The following is a 9,833-nucleotide window of genomic DNA, read 5'->3' on the forward strand; positions in this document are numbered from 1 at the left end:
TTTGGGAGGCCAAGGCGGGTGGATCACGAGGCTAGGAGATCAAGACCATCCTGGCTAACATGGTGAAACAAAAAATTAGCCAGGCATGGTGGCGGGCGCCTGTAGTTCCAGATACTCGGGAGGCTGGGGCAGGAGAATGGCATGAACACGGGAGGCGGAGCTTGCAGTGACCCGAGATCGCGCCATGGCACTCCAGCCTGGGCGACAGAGCGAGACTCCATCTAAAAAAAAAAAATTACAGTTTTATATATAAGGATCTATGTTCCAGAAATATTGTCTTAGTCAGATATCAAACTGTAAAATCTTCAGAAAGTTGGTTTTGCTAAACCATTGTTGCTAAGTTAACTTATATAAGTTTAGATATTTAGGAGATATTATTTATAAAATAGCAACAGTTACAGTCCAAAAGGTTAGAGGCAAATTTAATGCCACTACATTTCTTGTAGGACAAGATTGGTGTTATTGAAGTCCCTCAGCTTTTGTTCTTCTAGGAAAGTCTTCATTTCCTCTTTGTGTTTGAAGGATAGTTTGCTGGATACAGCATTCTCGAATAGAAGTTGTTTTTTTTTTGTTTTGTTTTGTTTTTGTTTTTGTTTTTGCCTTCAGCACTTTAAATATGTCATGCTATTCTCTCCTGACCTGTAACATTTCCACTGAACAGTCTACCACTTCTTTACATATTATTTGTTTCTTTTCCTTTTCTGTTTTTAAGACCTTACTTTATCTTTGTCCTTTGGAAGTTTGATTATAAATTATAAATGTATTGATTATAAACTTATACATTATAAATTTAAAAGTTTATAAAATAAAAATGTTACTTAAAACAGTTTATAAAGTAAAAATATTTTGGAGGAACGCTGTATTCTTTTCCATGCTTTTTTCTTTTATTTCCTCCAACTGTGTATTTTCAAATACTTGTTCATTTAAGCTCACTATTTCTGTCTTCTGCTTGATCAATTCTGCTATTAAGAACCTCATATGCATTCTTCAATATGTCAGTTGCATTTTTCTGCTCCAGAATTTCTGCTTTATTCTTTTTTAATTATTTCAATCTCTTTGTAAAATTTATGTGATAGGATTCTGAATTCCTTTTCTGTGTTATTTTAAATTTCATAGAGCTTCCTTAAAACACCTAATTTGAATTCTCTACCTTAAAAGTTACACGTATCTGTGTTTCTGGGATTGGTCTCTGATGCCTTCTTTATTTCACTGGGTGAGGTCATGTCTTCCTGGATGGTCTTGATGCTCATGGATGTTCATGGGTGTCTTGACAATGAAGAGTTAGGTATTTACTGTAGTCTTCATAGGCTGGGCTTGTGTATATCCATCCTTCTTGAGAAAGCTTTCCAAGTATTTGAAAGGCCTTGGATGTTATGACCTAAGTCTTCAGTTACTAACACCATATCAGCATTAAGGGGCACCCGAAGCCCAGTAACATGGTGCCCATTGGTTGCCTTGGGTATGGTGCAGGAGAACTCCCTGGGTTACCAGGCAGAGGCTCTTTTTCTCTTCCCTTATATTCCCCCAAACAATCAGAATCTCTCTGTGTGTGCTCAGCTTCCTTTAGCTGCAGGAATGATGACACAAGCACCCCTGTGGCCACCACCACTAGGATTGCACTGGATCAGACCTGAACACAGCACAGCACTGGGTCTTCCCCAAGGTTCACAGTGACCATTGTATGGCTACCACCTGTGTTCACTCAAGGTCCAAGGACTCTACAGTGAGTAAGTGGCAATTCCAGCCAAGTTTGCCTCTTTCCCTTCTGGGTAGCCAGTTCCGTCCAGCCCTGGGCAGGTTCAGAGATGCCATCTGGAAGCTGGGGCCTGAAATCTGGACATGTAGGAAGCTACCTGGTGCTCTATTCTGTAGCAGCTGGGCTGGCACCCAATCCACAATACAATGCCCTTCCCACTTTTCCCTCCCCTTTCTTAAAACAGCAGATGATCTTTCTGTAGCCACCACCGCCTCAGGCCCACAGTGAGTGCTGCCCGCCTACTGCCAATGTTCACTCAAGGCTCAATGGCTCTTCAGTCAGCTTGTGCTGAATGCTGCAAAACCAAGCTCTCTCCTTCCTAGGCATTGGGCTCCTCTCTGGCCCAGAGCAGGTCCAAAAATACCTCCCAGAAGCCAACGCGTGGAATCAGAGACCCCAAGAGCCCAGCTGGTTCTACTTCATTGTGGCTGAGCCAGTACTCAGCGGTGTAGGTAATTTACAACTGTTGTTTTTACCCTCTTCAGCGCATCTTCCCTTAATATCATGTAAAAACTTTGTACTGTGATCACTCACCTGATTTTTAGTTTACTTGAAGGTGTTTTCTGTGTGGATAGTTGTTTAGTTTAGTGTTACTGCAGGGGTTATGATCACCTGAGACTTCCATTTGGCCATCTTATTCTGCCTCCCTCTCTATCATTATTTTTAAACGTATTCCTACTTATTTTTAAAAAGTTAACTGTAAAACAGCCTCAGATCCTTCAGAAAGTATTTTGAATAAGGTGTATTATTATAGGAAATGACAGCTCTGTGTTTGTTATTGCCCCTAAAGACCTTCTAGTGGGACAAGATGTGGAAGTGGCAGACAGTGATATTGATAATCCTGATATTGTGTAGACATAGACTAATGTGTGTTTTTATACCTGAGTTTTCAAGAAAAATGCTGAAAATTTTTAAAAACTTTTTAACAGAGAAAAGTTTATAATGATATAACGAAAGAAAATATTTTTGTACCACTTTACAATGTATGTTTTAAGCCAACTGTTATTACAGAAGAGTCAAAAATTTAAAATATTTAAAAGTTTATGAAGTAAAAATGTTACTTAAAACAGTTTATAAAGTAAAAATGTTATAAAGTAAAAATGTAAGTTAGATTTATTTTAACATTGAAGAAAGAAAAATGGTCTTATAAATGTAACGTAGCCTAAGTGTATAGTACTAATAAAGTTTACTGTAGTGTGCAACAATGTCCTAGGCCTTTGCATTTACACTTCTCTCATTCACTGACTCAGAGGAACTTCCTGTATTGTAAATTCCATTCATGTTAAGTGGACAACACAGATGTACCATTCTCTATCTTTTATATCATATATTTACTATACCTCTTCTATGTTTAGATATGTTCAGATACACACATACTTATCATTATGTTGCACTTACAGTACTCATTATAGTAACTTGCTGTACAGATTGGTATTTCAAGAACAATGCGTTATACCATATAGCCTAGATATATAGTAAGCTGTATCACATAGATTTGTATAAATACACTTTATGATGCTTGTACAATGACACATATTACCTTGTGACACATTTGTCCAAATGTATTACAGTCATTCTGTATTCTGTAATACAGAATAGCTGGGATTACAGGCGCTGGCTACCACGCCAGGCTAATTTCTTTTTGTACTTTTAGTAGAGATGTGGTTTCACCATGTTGGCCGGGCTGGTTTTGAACTCCTGACCTCAAGTGATCTGCCCACCTCACCCTCCCAAAGTGCAAAGTGCTAGGATGATAGGCGTGAACCACCCCGCCTTGTGACACATTTATCCAAATGTATTCCAGTCATTCTGTATTCAAAGTGCTGAGAAAAACTCTGCCACAAAAGAATACTGTACTTGGCAAAGCTGTCCTTCAGAGATGGAGAAATAAAGACATTCACAGATAAACAAAAGCTAAGAGAGTTCATCAACACTACACTTGCCTTCTAAGAAATTCCAAAGTGAGTTCTTTGAGATTAAATAAAATTATGTTAAGTAATAACATGAAATCATATTAAATTATAAAACTCTCTGGCAAAGGTAAATATAGAGTCAAAATCAGAAAACTCTAATACAAAATGATGACATGAACACAATTTTAACTCTAGTATAAAGGTTAAAAATAATAAGATTAAAAGTAATTTTAGCTATAATAACTTGTTAATGGATACACAGTACAAAAGAAGTATGATATCATAGCATAAAATGTCATGGATAAAGAAAGAAAAATTGTAGTTTGTATGCAAATGACATTAACTTGTTATCAGCTTAAAAAAGAATATTATAACTATAAGACATTTTATGTAAGTCTCATGGTAACACAAAAAACAAATCTCTAGTACGTGTATGAAAAAATAAAGAGAAAAGAATCAAAACATACCACTATTAAAAATGAACAAAACACAAGAGAAGATAACAAGAAAGAAGCAAGGAACAGAGAATATACAAAACAGTTAGAAAAACAAATTACTAAATGGAAATAGAATCTTTGCCTACCAGTAATTACTTTAAATGTAAATGGATTTAATTCTACAATCAAAAGATATAGAGTGACAGAATGGATAAAACAAAAAATCCAGCAATATAATGCCTACCAGAGACTCAATTTAGCTTTAAGGATGTACATAGACTGAAAGTAATGGAATGCAAAAAGATAAAATGAAAATGATAACCAAAGAGAGCAAGAATGGCTACAGTTATATCAGAAAAAATAGACTGCCAATATTTACCACAAGAGACGAAGGAGATCACTATATAATGATAGAGGGGACAATTAATTAAGAAGCTATAACAATTGTTATTAATATTTCTACCCAGTATCGGAATACTTAAATATATGAAGCAAACATTAACAGAACTGAGCGATTAATACACAGCAATAGGATAATAGTTGGGGACTTCAATAACCCAGTGTCAAAAGTATATACATAATCTGGACAGAAGATCAATAAGGAAAAATGGACTTTAGTAATGCTCTAGACCAAATAAACCTAACAGACATATATTAGAATAATCTATCCAATAGCAGCAACGTACACCTTTTTCTCAAGTATATGTAAAATATTCTCCAGGATATATCAAATATTAGGACACAAAACAAGTCTAAAAAAATGTAAGAAAAGTGAAATCATATCAAGTATCTTTTCTACTTGACAATGGTGTGACTACAGATCAATAACAGGAGGCATTTTGGAAAATTCACAAATAGGTAATAATTTAACAACACACTGTTGAAAACCAAGGAGTCAAAGAAGACATTAACAAGGAAATCAAAAATTACCTTGAAACAATAAAAACAGTATGCCCAAACCTAAATGCAGAAAAAAATGATCTCAAATAAAAAATCTAACTTAATACTTCAAGGAACTACAAAAAAATGAAGTAAGAACAAAGTTAGCAAAATTAAAATTGTAATAAATATTAGAGTTGAAATCAATGAAATGGAGACTAGAAAGGCAAGAGGCAATATAAAAGATGAATGAAAGCATATTTTTTTTTGAAATGATAAACAAAATTTAAAAGATAAAATATTTAGCTAGGCTAACCAGAAAAATAAGAAAGTGTTCAAATAAATATAATTATAAATGAAAGAGGAATTATTCATACAGATACCACAGAAATTTAAAGAATCATGACACTAACATGAACAATTATATGCCAACAAAACTGGATAATCTAGAAAAAATATTTACATTTTTAGGAACGTAAAACTTATTGAGACTGAATGATGAAGAAATAGATAATCTGAACAGACCAATAATGAGTAACAAGGTTGATTCAGTAATCAAAAGCATCCCAGCAAAGAAAAGACCAAGACTAGATGGCTTCATGAGGAATTTTACCAAGCATTTAAAGAACTTCAATCCTTTTCAAACTCTTCCAAAAAACTGAAAAGCAGAAAACACTTCCAAACCTATTTTATGAGACCAGCATTACTCTCAAACCAAAGCCAGATAAGGACTCTGCAAGAAAAGAAAACTATAGGCCAACATGACTGAGGAAGATATGCGCAAAAATTTTCAACAAAATGTAGTAAACAGAATTCAACAGCACATTAAAAGAATCATACACCATGATCAAGTGGAATTTATTTCTAGGATGCCAGGATGATTCAAAACACACAGGTCAGTCAATGTGATACACCACATTAACAGAATGAAGGGAAAAACCCATGCGATCATCTCAATACATGCAGAAAGAGTATTTGACAAAATTCATCACTGTTTCATAATTACAAAAGAAATAACTCTCAACAAGTTAGATATAGAAGAAATGTACCTCAATATAATAAAAGCCATCTATTATAAAACTGCAGTTAACATTATATTCAATGGTTAAAAGCTAAAAGTTTTTCTTCTAAGATCAGGAAAAAGACAGGTCTGTCCAGTCTTTAACAGAGTAGTGGAAGTCCTAGCAGAGCAGTTGGCACGAAAAAGAAAGAAAAGGCATCAAAATCACAAAAGTATACTAAATCTGCCTGTAGAGTGCATGATATATATATATATAGAAAACCCTAAGAACTCACACAAAAAAAATTAGACTAATAAAGAAATTCAATAAAGTATTATTTAACATCAACATACAAAAATTAGTTGCATTTCTATACACTAACAACAAACTCTCTGAAGATAAATTTTTAAAAAATTGCATGTACTATAGCACTGAAAAGAATAAAATATTTAAGAATAAATTTGACCGGACATGGTGGCTCATGCCTGTAATACCAGCACTTTGGGATACCTGAGGCAGATGGATCACTTAAGGTCAGGAGTTCAAGACCAGCCTGGCCAACATGATGAAACTGCATCTCTACTAAAAATGCAAAAATTAGCCAAGTGTGGTGGTGCACATCTGTAATCCCACCTACTGGGAAGGCTGAGACATGAGAATTGCTTGAACCCAGGAGGTGGAGGTTGCAGTGAGCTGAGATAGTGCTGCTACACTCCAGCCGATGTGACAGAGACTCTGACTCAAAAATAAATAAATATAATACAATAAAATAAAAACGAACAAATTTAACCAGGATGTGAAAGATATATACACAGAAAAGATCAGACATTGATGAAAGAAACTGAAAATACAAATAAATGGAGAAACAACATGTTTACAAATTCAAAGAATAATAAAATGTCCATGCTACAAAAAGCAATCAATACATTCAATGGAATCCTTAACAAAATTTCATTGCATTTTTATAGACACACACACACACACAAAATTAAAATTTATGTGGAACCATAAAAGACCCAAAATGGGAAACACAGTCTTAACAAAGAAAAACAAAGTTGAAGGTATCATACTTTCTGATTTCAAACTATATTACAATGATAGAGTAATCAAAACAATGAAATACTGACATGAAAACAGACACATAGCACAAAGAAACAAAATAGAGACCCCAGAAATAAATGTATATATATAAGATAAACTAATCTTTTACAAGAATGCCAAGAAAACCCAATGGGGAAAAGATAATCTCTTCATTAAACAGTGTTGGGAAAACTAAATATCCACATGCAAAGGAATAAAATTGGACCATTGGACCATTATCTTACCCCATATAAAAAAAAAAATTAACTGAAAATAAATTGAGGGCATGAATATTATATCAGAACCTGTAAAACTGCTAGAAGAAAATATAGGAATAAAGCCTCTCGATGTTAGCCTTGACAATATATTTTTCATATAACATCAAAAGCACAGGTAACAAAAATGAAAATAAACAAGTGGACTATGTATAACTAAAAGGTTTTTGCACAGCAAAGGGAACAATAAACAAAAAGGAAAGGCAACCTTCAAAGTGAGGATAAACATTTGCAAACCATATATGGGATAAGGGATTGATATTTAAAACATAGAATAAACTTCTATATGTCATAATAGCAAACAATAAAACTGATTTAAAAATGAGAAAAGAACTTGAATAGATATTTTTCCAAAGGAGACGTATGAATAACCATTTTCGTCTTATATGAAAACATGCTCAGCAACACTAATCATCAATAAATGCAAATCAAAAACACAAAGAGATGTTACCTCACATCTATTAGGATGACTATTATCAGAAAGACAAGAGATAAGTGTTGATGAAAGAGGGGGTGAAGAAAAGGGCCCCCTAGTATGCTGTGGGTGAGAATATAAATTGGTATAGCCATTATGGAAAACAGTATAAAGTTTCCTGAAAAAAATTAAAAATTAAACCACCATATGATCCAGAAATCCCACTTCTAGGTATATATCCAAAGGAAATGAAAACACTGTCAATGAGAATTATCACCACCATTTAAAAATAATGATAGACATTTCTGGGCAACAACGAAAGTGAAAGATGTAAGTTGAAGCTACAGCAGAAGACGATGTCTTTGTGGCCCTGGGTCAATCAGCCCAATGAGCTGAGGAAATTCACCAGTCCCCGCTTTGAAGCCAACAACCTTGTCACCTGGCCTTCAGTTGCTCCGCAGAGTCTTCTGCTGTGGGAAGGTATTTTCCTACATTGGAATAGATCTTCTAAGTATTTGGATGAAGCAGATGAAGAAATGGTTAACATCATTGAATATAACAAGGAATTACAAGCAAAAGTCAATACCCTTAGAAGGCAATTGGCAGAACTGGAAACAGAGGACGGGATGAAAGAGTCCTTGAAAGATCTCCTCACACCGTTTACAAGAATCTTCCTGGGCCTGTGTCCGCCATTCTCTCCTTGTGCCCTTCAGTTCACTTTTACGTGGTAGCCTTGAAGTGAAGGGTTTAGACGTGGGACTCCTCTAATGTCATGGATTTCTCAATACTGTATGAATAATGAAATTTACTGTCATAACTCATGTTTCATATGGCCTGTTAGGCCCTGTCACTTTGGGAGCCAGAAGGAGGTGTTAGTCATTGTATTTTTATGTGGAACAGATGACCTATTTAATGTCATGCCATTTTCAAGACTAAACCAGGAAAACATTGAATACCTGAATATACCAGTAACAGGCTCTGAAATTGAGGCAATAATTAATAGCCTACCAACCAAAAACAATCCAGGACCAGACAGATTCACAGCCAAGTTCTACCAGAGGTACAAAGAGGAGCTGGTACCATTCCTTCTGAAACTATTCCAATCAATAGAAAAAGAGGGAATACTCCCTAACTCATTTTATGAGGCCAGCATCATCCTGATAACAAAACCTGGAAGAGACACAACACAAAAAGAGAATTTTAGGCCAATATCCCTGATGAACACCAATGCAAAAATCCTCAATAAAATACTGGCAAACCAAATCCAGCAGCACATCAAAAAGCTTATCCACCACAATCTAGTTGGCTTCATCCCTGGGACACAAGCCTGGTTCAACATATGGAAATCAATAAACATAAACCATCACATAAACAGAACCAAAGACAAAAACCACATGATTATCTCGATATATGCAGAAAAGGCCTTCAACAAAATTCAACAGCCCTTCATGCTAAAAGCTCTCAATAAACTAGGTATTGATGGAACGTATCCTGTTTTGTCCCTGTTTGCAGATGACATGATTGTATATTTAGAAAACCCCATCGTCTCAGCCCAAAATCTACTTAAGCTGATAAACAACTTCAGTAAAGCCTCCGGATACAAAATCAATGTGCAAAAATCACAAGCATTCCTATACACCAACAGCAGACAAACAGAGAGCCAAATCATGAGTGAACTCCTATTCACAATTGCTGCAAAGAGAATAAAATACCTAGGAAGGCAACTTGCAAGGGATGTGAAGGGCCTCTTCAAGAACTACAAGCCACTGCTCAATGAAATAAGAGGACACAAACAAATGGAAGAACATTCCCTGTTCATGGATAGGAAGAATCAACATCATGAAAATGGCCATACTGTCCAAGGTAATTTATAGATTCAATGTCATGCCCATCAAACTACAAATGACTTTCTTCACAGAATTGGAAAAAACTACTTTAAGGTTCATACAGAACCAAAAAAGAGCCCGCATTGCCAACACAATCCTAAGTCAAAAGAAAAAAGCTGGAGGCATCACGCTACCTGACTTCAAACTATACTACAAAGTTGTGGTAACCAAAACAACATGGTACTGGTACC

The 9,833-nt window shown here is 35.2% G+C and overlaps 1 pseudogene; it reads left to right on the forward strand.

Moving 5' to 3' along the window:
• LOC110743097 overlaps positions 1–8,810 on the forward strand; it is a 44,849-nt pseudogene extending 36,039 nt beyond the window's left edge.
• Positions 8,811–9,833: the final 1,023 nt, after the last annotated feature.

This window comes from Papio anubis, chromosome 6 (genome assembly GCF_008728515.1).
Source record: "Papio anubis isolate 15944 chromosome 6, Panubis1.0, whole genome shotgun sequence".
Lineage (NCBI taxonomy): Eukaryota > Metazoa > Chordata > Mammalia > Primates > Cercopithecidae > Papio > Papio anubis.